The sequence below is a fragment of the Amblyomma americanum genome, chromosome 1 (assembly GCF_052857255.1).
Source record: "Amblyomma americanum isolate KBUSLIRL-KWMA chromosome 1, ASM5285725v1, whole genome shotgun sequence".
NCBI lineage: Eukaryota > Metazoa > Arthropoda > Arachnida > Ixodida > Ixodidae > Amblyomma > Amblyomma americanum.
In genome coordinates this window covers 390,118,681-390,134,140 of record NC_135497.1, presented here as the reverse complement: position 1 = coordinate 390,134,140, position 15,460 = coordinate 390,118,681, and the positions used below count along the sequence as shown (strand labels likewise).

The window sequence follows — 15,460 nt, the reverse complement described above, 5'->3', positions numbered from 1 at the left end:
GTCGAAGGCTGTCCCGGGAAGCGCTCGGAAAGCGAAAAAATCAGAGTTTGCTTCCCTTTACACATTGGGAATTGCAGCCGTATGCAACACATTTCGTAGGTATCGCGAAATGCGTCGCGTTGAACGCCCGACGGCTGCAGGAACGCACCCTGCGTAGGAAGCCGGTTTGTTTACACTTCCACCGCCGGTCTCGAATGGAGCGCGCGACCCTTCTAATATGTTTCGAGATACCGCCGCCAGGAAATGGGCGCATGCGCAGTCGCGTCGTGAAAAAGGCGTATTAGACGTACGGCCCACCTTGCCAACCCAGAGAGGCTTTCTTCACTTCATCAGTATTTTTTGTGTACATGTTACGACTGAAATTACAATGAAAGTAAAAATTCTTCTTATTTATTTTTGTTTTTGCAAGACATTTTGGGCATTCTTGTTTGCAAAGCCCTAATTACTGGGGTGAAGGGTCCGCCCCCTTCATCTGAGCTTTCCCACCGCCATCCCAGTCTCTCGCCCCCCGCAGAAACGCAGCCACTCTGTTGTTGATGCCTTCCATGGTGGCTGTTGGTATTCTGCGCTGCACAGCAGATGTAACAGTGGACAAATAAACACACCCCTATCGGAAATCCTACCGAGAGCCATAGCGGAAACGTAGTGGATGGTTAGTGGCCATAGAGGAAGCAGAGTGGATTCTTGGTGGCTATAATGGCAAAATAGTGCTACGGTCATGGATGCTGGCGCTATATTGACCACTATGATGCTGGTATCGGCGGCCATGGCGGTTTCCAGCAGGAGCTAGGGGTCAACATATAATGAATTTCGTCCGTGATGCTGGCTTCGTGGTGGCAGAAACTGCTGGAGAAACTTCATTCATGGCGGATGTTGGCATAATACTGGGAGTGTAGACGGCTAGCTTTGAGCGATGGTGTCATGTGTTCGTCGATCATGCGAGGCAACCTGCGTGGTTTGCAGAGGGCTGACGCACCCGGAAGTCGAAGCGCGAAACGCAGAGCACTCGGTGACTTCGGAAAGCTTACCCCTGAATGCAGAAATCTAAGTGTCTCGCTTGGACTTCACTACAAGAAGTCGGCTTGGAGCACCGCGGCGACCTCAAAGCGATCAAGACTGCTTTCGCGTTTCATAGAGGCAACGAGCACGGCAGGCACATACTGGTCGAGAGGACCGCTGGCAGGCCCGTCTTGGCACAGAGCGAAGAGGCGAGGACTATACGAACTTATATGCGCTCTCTGGGTGCACGCTATCGTGCACCCAGAGCACGCTATCATACGAAAGCGGCCAGCCGACCAGAAGCCGAGAGCGTCGGGGGCTGTCTCCAGGCAGTTAGAGCACGTTTCAAGCGCTCTTTGCGGCCAAAGTGCGGGCAGACTCGTAAATAACACTACCGCAGCGACGGCTAAGTCCATGAGTTCGGCTCCTGCACGGCAGCGAACGGTGCGATGCCGGGTGTGCCGCGATGCCGTGAGTGCATGGCTAGCGTGGATTTGACGGTGAAAACGAAACAGGAACCTTCAATTTTAATTCAATAAATTAAATTAGGCTTGTTTTATAGCGACATAAAAATTTTTAATCTTAAGAAAGCAGCAGCAACACAGCGTCGGTTTTCGAGCAAGCTGTGAACAATTCTGCTCAAAGGTAGAATTAAACGCTCCGCTAAGCCTATCAATTCGCTTGCAATGCCACCAAGAAAAGCAGGAGCCGCGCGAAAGCCTCACCGCATGCATAACCGCACGTTCACCCAACGCGAAGCACCTTAAAAGGTCGCAAACACGGCTTTTGCGCAGCAGTGAATGCCCCTTTTAGCTGTATGTCTGCATTTAAGGCTGTCTGCACTGTGCTTTTATTGCTCAATCAACTGTTCAATAATCGTTCGAAGATAACTCTAATGGGTGAAGACATATAAAAGTATGTATGCAAAGCTTTTCTAGTGCGGTACCGTTTATTGTACTATATCGGCAGGAAAACATGTATATGTATGGACCATGAAAACAATTCCAAATTTTTTGCTCTGGTATAACACTAACACTAAGAAAATGAACGCGAAAAGCGTGGTCTGGCATGCTTTTACCCTGTATGGCAAAAATATTGCATTTCCAGGTTTTGGGAAGTAAAAGTTTTCAGAATAATTCATTTGATATGCGGTCCATTTTCTTTTCTTGATTACACCTCAGAGAACAGCTGTCCGAACTAGGCGCCCTGAAGTGACGAAAATTTCTTAGAAAAGTGAGCTGCTATACACTGTTATTTATTGCACTACAGTGTGTACATCTGCTATTATAAACAATCGACAAATTTCAAATTTATCTGGAGCATGCATGTATAAAGACAGGGACAGATTTGCTTCAAAAATATATTCTGTAATACACAGTATATACAGCAAATGGAACAGTAAACATATAATCATGCAGGACAGTTTGCACACAGTCTGTCCACTTGAAATGCAAAAATAAAAATATACTTTATGTTCACAGTATTTACAGCTTTCACTAGTTACTCTACAGATCTCAAGAGAAAGGAAAAAAATGACATGAAGTGAGGATACAGTGGGACAGTATTTCAGCTGAATCCACATTTAGGTATTGCTTTTGTGTTGTGTACTTTCTACAAATAAGCACCAAGCAGCATAAGTGAATCCTGCTCCACTAGGATATAAATAACTATTATTGTACATTCACTGGCACAAACACATGCCAGTACATCTCCACAGATGTTTTCAACCTGTATCAAAATCATCATTTATTGTCCCTTAAGGGCCTTTAGGTGGGGCAATACATAATGCGGAGCAAAAAAAGCAAGAGGGCATTATGGTTACTTAGCAAAAGAAGGCGAGCAAATTATTATAGGGCAATGCAAAAGGGTGTGGCCGCGCAGCAATACAAGCAACATCGGAAAGGGTGCTCATAATGCGAATAGGGGTGCAAGAAGTAACTCATAAAAAGATGTTAATAAGAAGTGCATTTGTGGTACATAAGGAGTAGTAGGCAATGCGGGTTAATTACAGCTAATGACAAGTATGGTTGAACAGTAGATTCGAGAATTTATTCAGATCGGACTCAGTTGCCATGGGCTCTGGCAGGTAACTGCTACTTCCAAAGTTCTATGGCGGATGGCAAGAAAGATTTATGGTAGGCATTAGTGAAACCATGTAAATGCTGCAAACTTAAATTGTTGAAAAGACGACGCGATGTTCTATTTGGTGGAAGTAGGAATGTTTTGTGCAAGTGAGGGAAATTGTAGCCCACACCTCCACCACGTATGTGTAGGGCAGGACTTCACGAACCAGGTTTATTCCAACCCGCAAACAGCCCAAGTGATGACGATGAGTACACACAGGTGAGGAAGATGAAGTGGCATACAGACAGGTGAGATGGATGAAACCGCAGTCAGTGCTCACACTATAGCTTATGGAAAAGACGAAGTTCGGCAATTGTGTGATGAAAAGACAGTGGAGGTAAGCCGAGCGACAATTTTGTGCCCGAAACACTGATGCTGTGGTCATAACATCACACTATAAAACGGTCTGCACAGCTTTGCACTGATTCTAATGTGTAAATAAGATAAGTTTAGTGCAGGTTCTAAATGGGTGAGGCACATGTTCCAATTTTGAGCAAATGAGCGTTTTGTAGGTCAGTTTGCGGATAGGAGGGAACAGCTAGCAATCCGCTGTCAGTTGAGTGATTTTGAACTTTCAGTGACTACGTTAGGATATGCTCAGACCATGAAAGTCTGCTAGCCTTGTTATTCGTAGGTACCGGTATGACTCTAGTTGTGTTAGTGCTATTAGCTTAAGAAATTACGATAATTTAGATTATTACATTTGCGGGCTTTATGAGGTTGATGGTCTAAGCATGTGATCAGACGCTTGAACCCAGTTGCTGCTAGCCTCAATCCCTTTCTATCCTATTTGGCAAGTCGCAAATGAATGTCTTTTCTTGCTGCAAAAATTCAATGAAAAGGCAGCAGTCAGCCACTTCCTCCGGCAGTGCCACATTAAGTGCTCTGCCAGATGAGACAAAGCACTCTTTGATGTGCGGTGGTGCAGCATCCCTGTCTGCAATGATTATTGGTCTGCACATCAAGACGCTAATTTTGGCCTCTAGTAATAATATTTTTTCGATGCGCTCGTACGAGCCACTGCATGTTTTAATGAATGTTGAGTCAGAACGGGATGGTCGCTTGTATGCAGTGCTATGAAAGACCTGCTTTGCTTGCACAAAGCGCTCATACTGAAGTGCTGTGAATGTACTCGTGCCTAAGCGATTATTCACAGAATCCTGCTCTTCAGCGCTTAGAGCAACGTCTTTTCCCTTGCCTAAAAGGCACAACTTGCCAACATGTGTAGCCTTCTGTAAACGGTGATACCCAAAGGCCTCCATGCAAAACTCTTTTTCGTGGAGACACAGAAAACTGCTGCTCATCACCTTGCGCAGTTGTTGATGCATAATAATGCGTTCAACAATTTTCTGAGGGATGCCATTTGCAGCTGACACCTGCCGAACTATGTGTCCATTTCCACCTTCAAAAACAAAAGCAGAATGTGCCCACAGTGGCCCAAGTGACCGAGCACAATTAGCCAAATGAAGAAGCACATGAACATTAAATGTCAAGCTAGCAACCCCGTATAATATCTTGCACTGAATGACGAAGCTCTCCAGAAGCAGCTCTGAAAATAAAAAGTAACAAATATTAGGTGAAGTTGAGAGCCATTAAAAATTTCCTCGACAAACACAGTCAAGTTATTCTCAATCCACCTCATTGCAAGATATTTTTTCTTCATGTTTTCTATGCGAAGGTTCATTGAAAACAAGCAGTTCTATGTTCAGGAACATGAAATCTCTCTATTCCAGAAAGAGCACACTATAAGATTGCATGACACTAGCTGATAAGCAAAAGCTGCACACGGCTACGCCAACATAATCCGTCTTTAAAGGTGGCTCCTACCTCTAATTTGGCCCTGAATTACAGAGACAGCGAACTTAGCAATTCTAACCCGTTGGACAAAAATGCATGTGTACCTGTGTTCAATAGTACATTCTGTATAGACATTCCAATCAGCTAACAAGAGAATTATCAGAGGCATATCATATTCACAAAAACTCTGACATATGCGTCAGCACACCATCTGTTGTAATCCATGATTGTTAAATTCGGTATCTTAATTCAACACAGTGATTCGTTTTGTCATTTTGGGGGTAGGCGCATGCGCATGCGCTGCTGGCTGCCTTGCGTGAGCTATTTAACCTTGTGTTTTTTTCCAATAAACTTCAGTATATAGTAGCGCTTGTCCTTCGTGTCTTTCTCTTTGTGTCCCCTGTCGCAGCGCTTTCTAAAGTTTTCAAAGATTTAGCAACTAGCTCAATTGTCTGTGTTACTGCAAAAGAATCATTACCTAATTTACCACATCACAACTTTTAACAGGTAAGCAATGGATAATGTTTCAGGAGTGTTGTAGTTAACTACAAGAACAAATAGTACAAAAACAGAACTATATATCTAACATGACGAATACTATGGCATCGGAGAATATGAAAGGCACTCTAAAAAAGAGGAAAGGGGGTTACAAGATGGCAGGAGTTATTTTTGAAGTTTATGCACCAACCAGTTTGTGCCTTCTGTGAATATTTAAAACCACAGTTCACAAAATTAACTATTCTGAATATACTATGCAGGAAAAACATTTATGATTATAAATAATATTTTAAAATGGTGTGCAGACAGTTGTACAAGAGTGTAAAAAGGTCAAAATCTTACATAGTCAAAAAAATTATATGATTACCTCAGTTGCTTTACAGCTATGCTATATTCACAAATGAGACCTGTAATAAGTTACCTGCTTTGGCAATTTCAGACAGAGTGAGCTCCTGTCGCAAAAGGATGTGGAGAGCTTCTGACAGTTTGCAGAGGTGCCTCCAATAGTCCGGGTGCAGGATACCTTCTAGGCACGGCAGAGCATAAAACAGTATCCACTGCCTCCACTCAGATGCTTTCCAATGTCCTCGTTCTCTAATTGGCCTAGGCAGCCTTGTCACACAGTGTGGAGGTTTGATGGCCAACAGCCGTGAATCAATGTCTTCAAGTGTAGAAAGACGACCTGCAAAATAAATGTGCATACTTTTGTTGTGAGCAGAGAGAATAAGGCAAGGTGATAATACCCTGTAGAATACAAAAATCCCAACAGATGAAAGGAAAAAAATTAAAGGCAGAAGCCCTGCTATACACACTATATAAATACCTGTACATGCATATGGTTGCAACTTGCTTCTACCAATTAAAATACCATTAAATGCTGAGTACACTGTAAAGAAGATTCACCATTTTATTTTATGTAGCACGTTTTCCTACCCAGCAGTTACCAGCAGCCTACTAGCCCCTAAGTGTGCCGGTTGATAATGAAATATGCTACCACCATCTTATGCCGTCATGGTTTCTCAAAATATGTCCAATCTTAGTAGTAAGTACTAAACGGCCGCATCATACTATTTCACCACATTTTGTACACTATGCAGAGGCACCATCAACAGTGCCTTCCACTAACCATACTCAGTGAAGCCAAGGCAACAGATTATAGCATGTGCATGATCTAGAATCTCTCAGCTGCCATTTCCCTGCAATAAGATACACATTTGAAAAAGTGACGATAATCAGTAATAAATGCAGTGCCACGAAAAAGCCGTAATATTTCAGCAACTTTCACTAGTAAGTTTTAATTTTAGTTTATAGGGGTATAACGTCCCAAAGCGACTCAGGCTATGAGAGACGCCGTAGTGAAGGGCTCCAGAAATTTCGACAACCTGGGGTTCTTTAATGTGCACTTTCACTAGTAAGTGAATCACGAATGAACCGCTTTGTGTGCATTGCCTTACCAACATAGAAGTGTTGACTTGAGCTCGACGTTAACAAAATTGTCTCGGTCACTTGTCATACAACGCCTAGCAGGACGGAGTGCATATATTCCACACTGAACCCATTGACAAGGTCTAGACCTGAAATAAAAGAGAACGGCTAACATCAGTAAATATACAGCACAATTCCATGAGATAAAGTACAGGAATGAGTAAAATACTGATGTAGGTACTGAAGGTGGATAAAATGAGACAAAATAATACCGAAGATTAGTTGCAAAAAAATTAACATATTGCAGGGGCTGTAGAACCTAAATACTGGAAGCAACCAATTTTGCATTAAGTGTTGCACAGTTTAGAAAACAAGGCAGCAGCCTAGTGCTATCGTTTTATAGCTTACGAAAACCATGGCCTGGTGGAGACATTTGGAATGTGTTGAAAACCCCGGGGATAAAAAGCAAGTGAAGCTCCTCCTTCTTGAGGTAGAAAGGCTGGAGCAGTGGGAAAGCAAAAAGGCCAAATCTCTTGTGCTTATGTAAATGCTGCACTGATCTAGGCTTGTGTATATAACAGGCTTGGCTGCCTTGGTGCACCACAAATCCGGCATAATGACGTGGAAAAATGGCACATATCATGGCAAGCACTGCCACCCAAGGGAGTTTCCATGAGTAACTAAGAAAAGAATTCGCAGGTTACACATTACCTCTCACCACCTAAACGGATGTGGTTTGCATCACTGTTCTTAATGCTCAAAACAAGAAATGAACTTGATCATGCAGGAATTTAAATGTATAGTGAGGGCGATTAACCTTATTTTCCTTTTTACTAAGCGACCGTTCATACCTCGGACATGTTTTTCCACATATGTGGTAGCTGTGACATCGGTCAGTCCATGCCAGCTAGAGAAGAAAGGAAGAAAGGAGCAAAATGCCCTTACCTCCCACATTCATGAGTGGAGATGGCCCTTTGAAGCCATTGATTATGTCATCATAACCTTCTGCAAGCTTCATGTCGCGTATAACCATGTACGTGGTTCTGGCTTCTGGCTGTTCTTTTATGATGTACCGCATGCTCCCTTCAGGCAGAAAGATAATACAGCACTTAAGCACATGAACAGCAGTTTCCATAAGCTGGCACCCTTCAAAACAAAATAAGGCTCTTCTGATTTCGGTTCTGCTGACAGCTCTGACAACTGTTCAGTGTTCAGCAATCACCCAAACCACTGTCGAGCTGTTAAGAACCATCAGGTACTGCTCACCTTCAACATGCTCCCCTCGGACGAAGCACCAGGGGCATCCAAAGTACCCGTTGAAGGGGACCATATTCAGTACCGCTGCCCTTGCTGGCGCATCGACTAAGCAACACAACACAGCTGGTTTAGAGTAGTGTGTAGTTGTCAGATATGTCCACTTAACTACTTCGGTAGTGTTGACTTCAATTACAAACTTCTTCAAGAAAAGTTGCATGTTCGGATGTTTCTTGCCGAACCAGAGCCCAGCAAGTACAGGATGCTTAAACCGCAAGTGCGGTGGCAGTTCATTCACAATGATCTGTAAGGGCCACACTGAGGTCTTTGACGATTTCCAAACTGGACTCCCGTCAGTGTTGATAGTGAGAGTGAGGTCATCTTTCGGAAGTCTTTCCCGCATTCTGCTGTAGCACTGAGCACTTGTAACGTCAGAAATGACAGACTGTGGCTCTTGCAGCTTCTCCAGGTTTTCATGAAGCTGGGCCTTCGTGCTTTCAATTGCAAAGCTAAGTTGCTTATGCAAATTCAGAATGATGAAAAATGAGCCGCGGTCCTTGAGCTTCTGCAGGGCACTGGTGTACCGGCAGTTGGGGCACTGTGCTGACTTCTCAATCACATTTAGAAGAGCACCGCATGTCTCGCAAAAATAGTGGTACTGCACAACGTCTTGTTTTTCCTTGCACCACAGTTTGCGAAAAGCATATGTGCTTTGGGGCAAGGCAATTTGTCCAAATAGGAAATTTATTAGCTTTATTAAGTCCCCTAAAGCAGCCCATGTTAGGCCATGCGATACTGCATATGCCATAACAGCTGCTATAGCGCCCATCTTGGTCACCTCTGCAATTGGCAACTTTTCGTTGCTGAATTGTGCAAAGGACGACGGCAACCCATCATCTTCAGAACTCTCAGATTCTTCAGTGAGACTGCCACTGCTGAGGCCAATGTCACCACCCACACCAGAACTGGCTCTGCTGCAGGTGTCACTTTCTGGTTGCAGCTCATCATTTTCAAAGTCGTAGTCACTGTTCATGCCAACGTCATCACTCATATTAGAACTGGCGTCGGTGCCAGAATCACTTTCTGGTTGCAACTCGTCATTTTGAAAGTCGTAGCTTGGAGGCTGTGCGTCGGCCACTGCACCACTGGCTCCGTTTTGCGCGGCACCTTCAATGGGCAGAACGTCTGGGTAGTCAGTGGAGTGCACTTCATCCCTCGGCTCCGTACTGCCCACTGCGTCGTCCGTGTTGTCCCACGCGGTGCTTTCAGTGGAAGGTGCGCTTGGTTGACCGCTGGAGACACTTCCATTAGTTGTAGGTTTGACCCTGAGCACGGTGGCACTCAACGGACCGGCAACGGCTGCCCCAAAATGGCCCTTTTGACGCCTGTAGAGAGCGGTGCTCGGCACGTCAAAGTAAGCGCCGGGCTCCAGATACTGCTTACGCCGTTTCTTCGGAGCAGATTCCGACATCGTCAACGTCAGTAAACCTCAGGTACGTATTACCAGCAGAGTACGATCTCGGTGGATTTCGCAATCGCGGATGTTGAGAGTTCGCACCGGCGGAAGGCTACTGGCACCTAGCAGACGCTTTTATACAACACAGCTTCGGCCACGAAATAGTAGCCGCCAGCACGTTTCGTACACGACCGGCTTTTTCAGCTTGCCTGCACTCAATACTCAATCGCGATGGCGTAATGGGTGCTTTCTAATCTGAGCAGTACACCCTTGAACGCATTTTTTCAATTGTTTCAAAGGATTAATTTTTTCAGTTATACGCACTAAATTTTTAATTAGCATCATCATGCTTTTCAACCTCCCTTTTTGTAATACTTATTTTATTTTTAATTATTCAAACAAAAACAATGACTTCATTAACTTGTCATCGCCCATCACATGGCAATCAATCATCAAATACTAGAGCCGCCAGTTACCATGATACGTTTTTTTACGCAGTCCCCGAATATAGGTCGCTAGTTCTAATCCCTGACGCAAGCTATAGGCTCTAACTTGACTTGTAACTTTATGCTGCACGAAACGCTGAATCGTATGACGCCATCCGGAGCAGCAGACTGTTAGCATGATTCGAGTTTTTTTAAGCAGCACCCGATTATTTGCGACACGCACTCGCGCCGACAGCTTTTCGACGAAGCGATCGTTCCTGTCGCGTAATATGAAAATTTGTCTGCGTGTATTTAAAGCACCCTTGTTGTCAAAAATGCCAAGAATGCTTGAATAACTACAGTTCACACTTCACGCAAAGCGCCTTCTTCCACGCTCAAGGAAGGAACTGCAGCACATTTATGCGAAGTTAATTTCAGTATCATTCCAAGCTGTTTTCGCAAAAAAGAGATCAGCTGCAGTGTCCTTTACTAAATCATTCCGTCACGTAAGAGAGGAAAGAAGTTACTCCTCCAGACAGCACTCATTTTTATTACCTTAGTACAGGTGAATAGCCACCCGATTCTTGGCCGATCCCCCTGTGTGGGTATGTGCCATCTTTTGATAGGCTAACAACAACAACAACAACACTTCCAACAACAGCAGCACTTCCCAGGCGTGCTGCAGGAATTTGTGGCGTCTGTCTAATTTGCTTTGGAAAGGCATTTCTACAGTGCTCTAAATACTTTGTGTCCAGCAGACATTTTAAACGCAGGCGGCACCACCGACTTCGTGAAAACGACGCTAGGCGCTTCGAGAAAACATGTGAAAAGTTGCTTGCACTAACGCAGACGCTGTGCCACAAAGAGCTACAGAGTTTCGGCGCGAGCACTGCGTTATTTAATGTGATAACCGCGGTAAAGTCCTCGTACTGCACTGCATTTGAAACCGGGAGAATGGCCATACAGTCACTCCAGCAAATAAATTAATTGTCGCACCCCGCTGCTATGCTCACGGATACCGACACACGTACAGCCCCTATTTGCTACATATATGGGAGCCAAAGTGTCCTGATCAGGGCGGTATAAAGGTGCCGACTAAACTACACTGTCTCGGACCTCGAGTGTGATTAACGTATATTTCCTCATTTCCCCCCACAGGCTTTGTGCCTTCCTCTCAAAATAAAGGACGTTCAATCAGTTATTATTAACGAATTATTAGAGTATAGCATACCTCCTCTCTTCGCTCTAGATCTGCGGCTCAACGTACCCCAAAGTTCTTTGAAGGCACAGCCTCTGTGGGGTTATTTAGAGCACACTGGAATATGTACCCCTGTCCAAGGCAAGAATCAAGTTCAGGAAATGAGTCATTAATTGTACCAGCGCACGAGTAAAATCCTCTCTGTACCTAAAATCAGTATGCATGTTGTCGTGGACATACTGGACTCGTTTTCATGTCATGCAATGTATATATGGGACGCTCCCTTGTACTTATGGCGAATTCCACTGGTGGATCTGAAGCGAGGCGCTCGAATCGCAAAAGAGCGCCCCAAACCGCCTCGGAGCACAGCGACCGTTGTCGACCAGCGCTCCATATTGAACGGAGTTGCTCCAAACGACCAGCGGAATTCGCGCGATCGGTCCAGGTCGACCAGTGGAATTCGAATTTGTCGTCGCGGAGCTAGAAAAGCTGCTCCAGCACGACCAGTGGAAATCGCCATTAGATGATTTGATATTTACAAGGAGTAGATTTTTCTGCGTGTCAACCTATGTACTGCACTGATATTCGTGACCAATGTACCGGAGCTTTATTGATAATGTTCAGTCCGCGTATCAATACTAAAAAAGCAGAACCGAATTGAGGTATGGGTACATTAGCCACTGCAATATGATTCCAAATACCGAACGTAGCCATTCAGGGATGTAGCCGTAGCCATGCCGTAGCCGAAACGCTTTGTCGCCGTCGTTCAGAGGCAACGACACTCGTGCTTTTTCTTTCATAATGCTTGCATTTGTGAGATACGAGGACAGAGTGAAAGCAATAGTGCCGGTGGCACTAATTAAGCGATTTTCGCCTACGAGTGAAGGCGACTTCAACAGTGAGAAAAAACATGAAATATATTGGTGTAGTGAAGACGGAGCGGTACTAGGGTACTACCCAGCGTACGTTCTCGCGCTTGCAGGTAAGCCTGCCTTTGTATGATTTGCTTAACCGTATCTGGAGAGAGCTTAGCCTGCGCCAGCACTTGTTTAGAGCGCGCGAGCTGTTTGCTACGGTCCTGAGTAGCATTCGCCGTTGGCCGCAAATGTGCCTTGAACATGCCTGGCACCTGCCGGCCTGCGGTTGGCTGTGTGCGCTTTGCTTCTGTTGGCTGTGCAGACTCAATCGGAGGTACTGAAATTACTAGTAAATGCTTAGAGCACGATGACCAGGCGAAGTGCAAGCAGTAATGTTCCGCTCTTGTGTTCCCAACACGTGGCTCTACCTACAATAAACGATACCTACAGTGTACAGGATGCGTTCTCTACCTCAAAAATTGATACCACCATACTGATGGTCAATGTACAGCTGCACAGATGGTGTAATATTGTGACGTTTTGAGTAAGGCACATTTGGTGTTGCCAAGGTGTGAAGCTTTGCGTCTGTGCTGAGTTCTGTTGATGGCAGCTTGATCAGGAGCACAAAAGCAACATAAAGTTTCTCATCTCATAGCTGTATTAAAGCTGGAAAGTTACCCCATTTTAACCCATGAATGCAACTAATTCAAATCTGGACAACATTCTCTTTTCAGATACATTCGATTCATTAAGGAAATAAATAAAACTGATTCGGGAACGGCTGCCGCGTTTCATTGAAAAAGCGGAAGAATGGGTGCCAGGCAATGAAAGGGTGCCAGGCGATGAAACGGTGCCAGGTGGAAAGAGGGTGAGTATGCAGTCACTCATGTGTATTCTTTGTATTCTGTAGGCTTGCACCAAGCGCCTTTGACATACATAACCACCTATCTTGTGGGTCTATCTCAACACTGTTGCTTATTCAAAAAAGGCAAAAACCATGTAGAATTGAGACTTATAGTACAACAAATAAAGTCACTGTATTTTCTATACCAGAGCTTGTCACAAAGAAAGGAAGCTGTCAAGAAGCAGAAAGCTGCGAGCAGCAGCCTTCATTCTGAAATTATTGAGGAGCACGAGCAAAAGGTAAATTTATTGGAGGATTTTTTTATTTTACGAGTAGTATCACTGGCGGCAATATATTGGAGCACATTATTTCTGTTGTCTACATTATTGTTTTTGTGCATTCTAAATTTTAGACTGCAGAGTTCGGCAGCATAAAGGATGCCCTGGCCCGAAAAGATAAAGAAAACAGGCGCCTGCGTAGGGAATTGCAGGCTGCCAATGAATTAAATAGGCAGCTTACGAGGGCCCTGCTGGAGAAAGTTGGTAAGCACCTTTGGTTTTATTTTTGTGAGTCGGTTGGCGTAATACATTAAACTTCAGTGAATTACTCAATTCATGCTGTACTCAGATGCGTCTCTTAGCACATATTGACCCTTTGGTCTCACCGAGCATCAGGTATGGTTTCACTGATGGAGCACAGGTTGAAGGAACGCAGGCAGGGCACAGGCAGCAGGAGTAGAAAGAGGCAAACTATTCACTTATTTATAGCATGGCTCAAGATGGAGACAAAGAAGTCACGTTATCTCTCCTTGAGGTTTTTCGTCCACTCTTGCAGACTGCATTTTTGGCCGGTGGTCACGATATCCCTCATCCAGCAGAGTTTTGACCTCTGAAGCCATTAGCAGCAGGTTTCAGTAGGCGTTCATGTAGAAGCGCAAAAAACAGGGACAAAGAAGGACTGGACAACACGAGCACTTCGTGTTGTCCAGTCCTTCTTTGTCCATGTTTCGTGTTGTCCAGTCCTTCTTAGTCCATGTTTTTTGCGCTTCTACATGATTGCAATGCAACAACTCGCCCAAAGGTCTGTACTCCTGTGCAGTAGGCCTCCTAGTTCCCCATCATACGAGTCCCAGGCCCATGTACTGTGCGATGTCGGTGCACGGTAAAGAACCCTAGGTGGTCAAAATTTCCGTAGCCCTTCCCTACGGCGTCCTTTATAGCCCGTGTTCGTTTGGGACGTAAACAGCCATAAACCAAACCAAACCAGTTCGACATCGTCCGAGGGAACAGATTCCCGGGAGGTTCTCCTTCAAACTGGCCACCCTCTGGGCCCACAGGTCACCCAGAATATGGCCCAGAATGTTCTCTGAGCAGCACATAAGGTTCTTCTCTCCCACATGCCGAGGCCGCCCAATTTTCTCATCGTCGCACTGTCACAGTAGCTGTGTGACCTCTCAAAGAATCTTACCAATAGCCATTTTTTAGCAGAGATACGCAGATGCATGAAATAGAGGAGGGCGTGAGTTTGAAAAAAATGGTGGATGATGTAGCGTGGTTAGGCCAAATTCATATTAGCTGCACTAGCACTCCTGTTTTTAGTTTCGGTTCAAGGCTCGGTTTTCAAGGTCAAGGTGGCATAAGTGAAAGATAGGCGAAATTGTTGAGTGAGGGCATATTGCTAGCGTACTAAAACTGGTGGAGACACTTAAGCTCTGCCTTAAGGGTATGACACGACAGTGCTAATGAGTTATTGCCCAAATATGCGGATTGTTTGTACTATATTTTACATTCATAGATCACTAGGAATCTTGATACCATTCTTGGCACAGTGGTTAAGCAATGCGCCACTGCCTTGTGATAGCACATGCTGACACTGGTGGGGCTTGAGAGCCCCAGAGCAACTTCTCGTGACAAACCATTAATGGAATTGCCACGGTAGGCATGATGGGATTGGGACTGACGGAAGCCAAACCAGCGAGTAGATTCTGTAGTGGTAGCACACTACAAAATACCGGAACTGGCTTGCAAACTTTGGCAGTCCCAAGAAGTTTTAGGGAGAAAAGCCTCCGAAACAACAACCCAAACACTGGGGCCTTGCCGAGGGCTTCTCAGCTGGCGATTTATGATGACGGCTTTCGTCAATTTAGTTCCTTCGTTAGCACTTGGACGTCTGCTGTGCGATGGGCGCGGAAGGCTCAAGGTACAGCCACAAAGCCTCTGCTTATGGAAAAATGGGCCGTTTCCTCTAAGATGAGCACAATAACACATGCCTTGGAAGGACAGGAAATAGAAGTTGTTTGTTTCTCAGCTTGCTCGAACAGATGCAGTAGTTGCTTCCAGCCTGAGTACTCGCTTTGTCATAAAGATTTAGTATTCACGAGGCGCTGCAAGTATAAATATAAAGTGCAGCAAATTTTTGGCATTTTTTGGCCTAATGATTGCTTTAATATTCCTGGCAATGCTCAAACTATGCTCCCCTCTTTACCTCAATCTTGCTTCATGCAAATAAACTTGCGGACATTTAGTGGCATATTTGAAGGGACACTGAGGACAACTTGATGTTGGCCTCTATGAATAGATTGCT

At 44.8% G+C, this 15,460-nt stretch overlaps 1 pseudogene; it reads right to left on the bottom strand.

Annotated features, from left to right (window-relative positions):
- Nucleotides 1–3,893: 3,893 nt before the first annotated feature.
- LOC144123199 (uncharacterized) lies at nt 3,894–9,568 on the bottom strand (annotated as a pseudogene).
- Between the last annotated feature and the right edge of the window lie 5,892 nt (nt 9,569–15,460).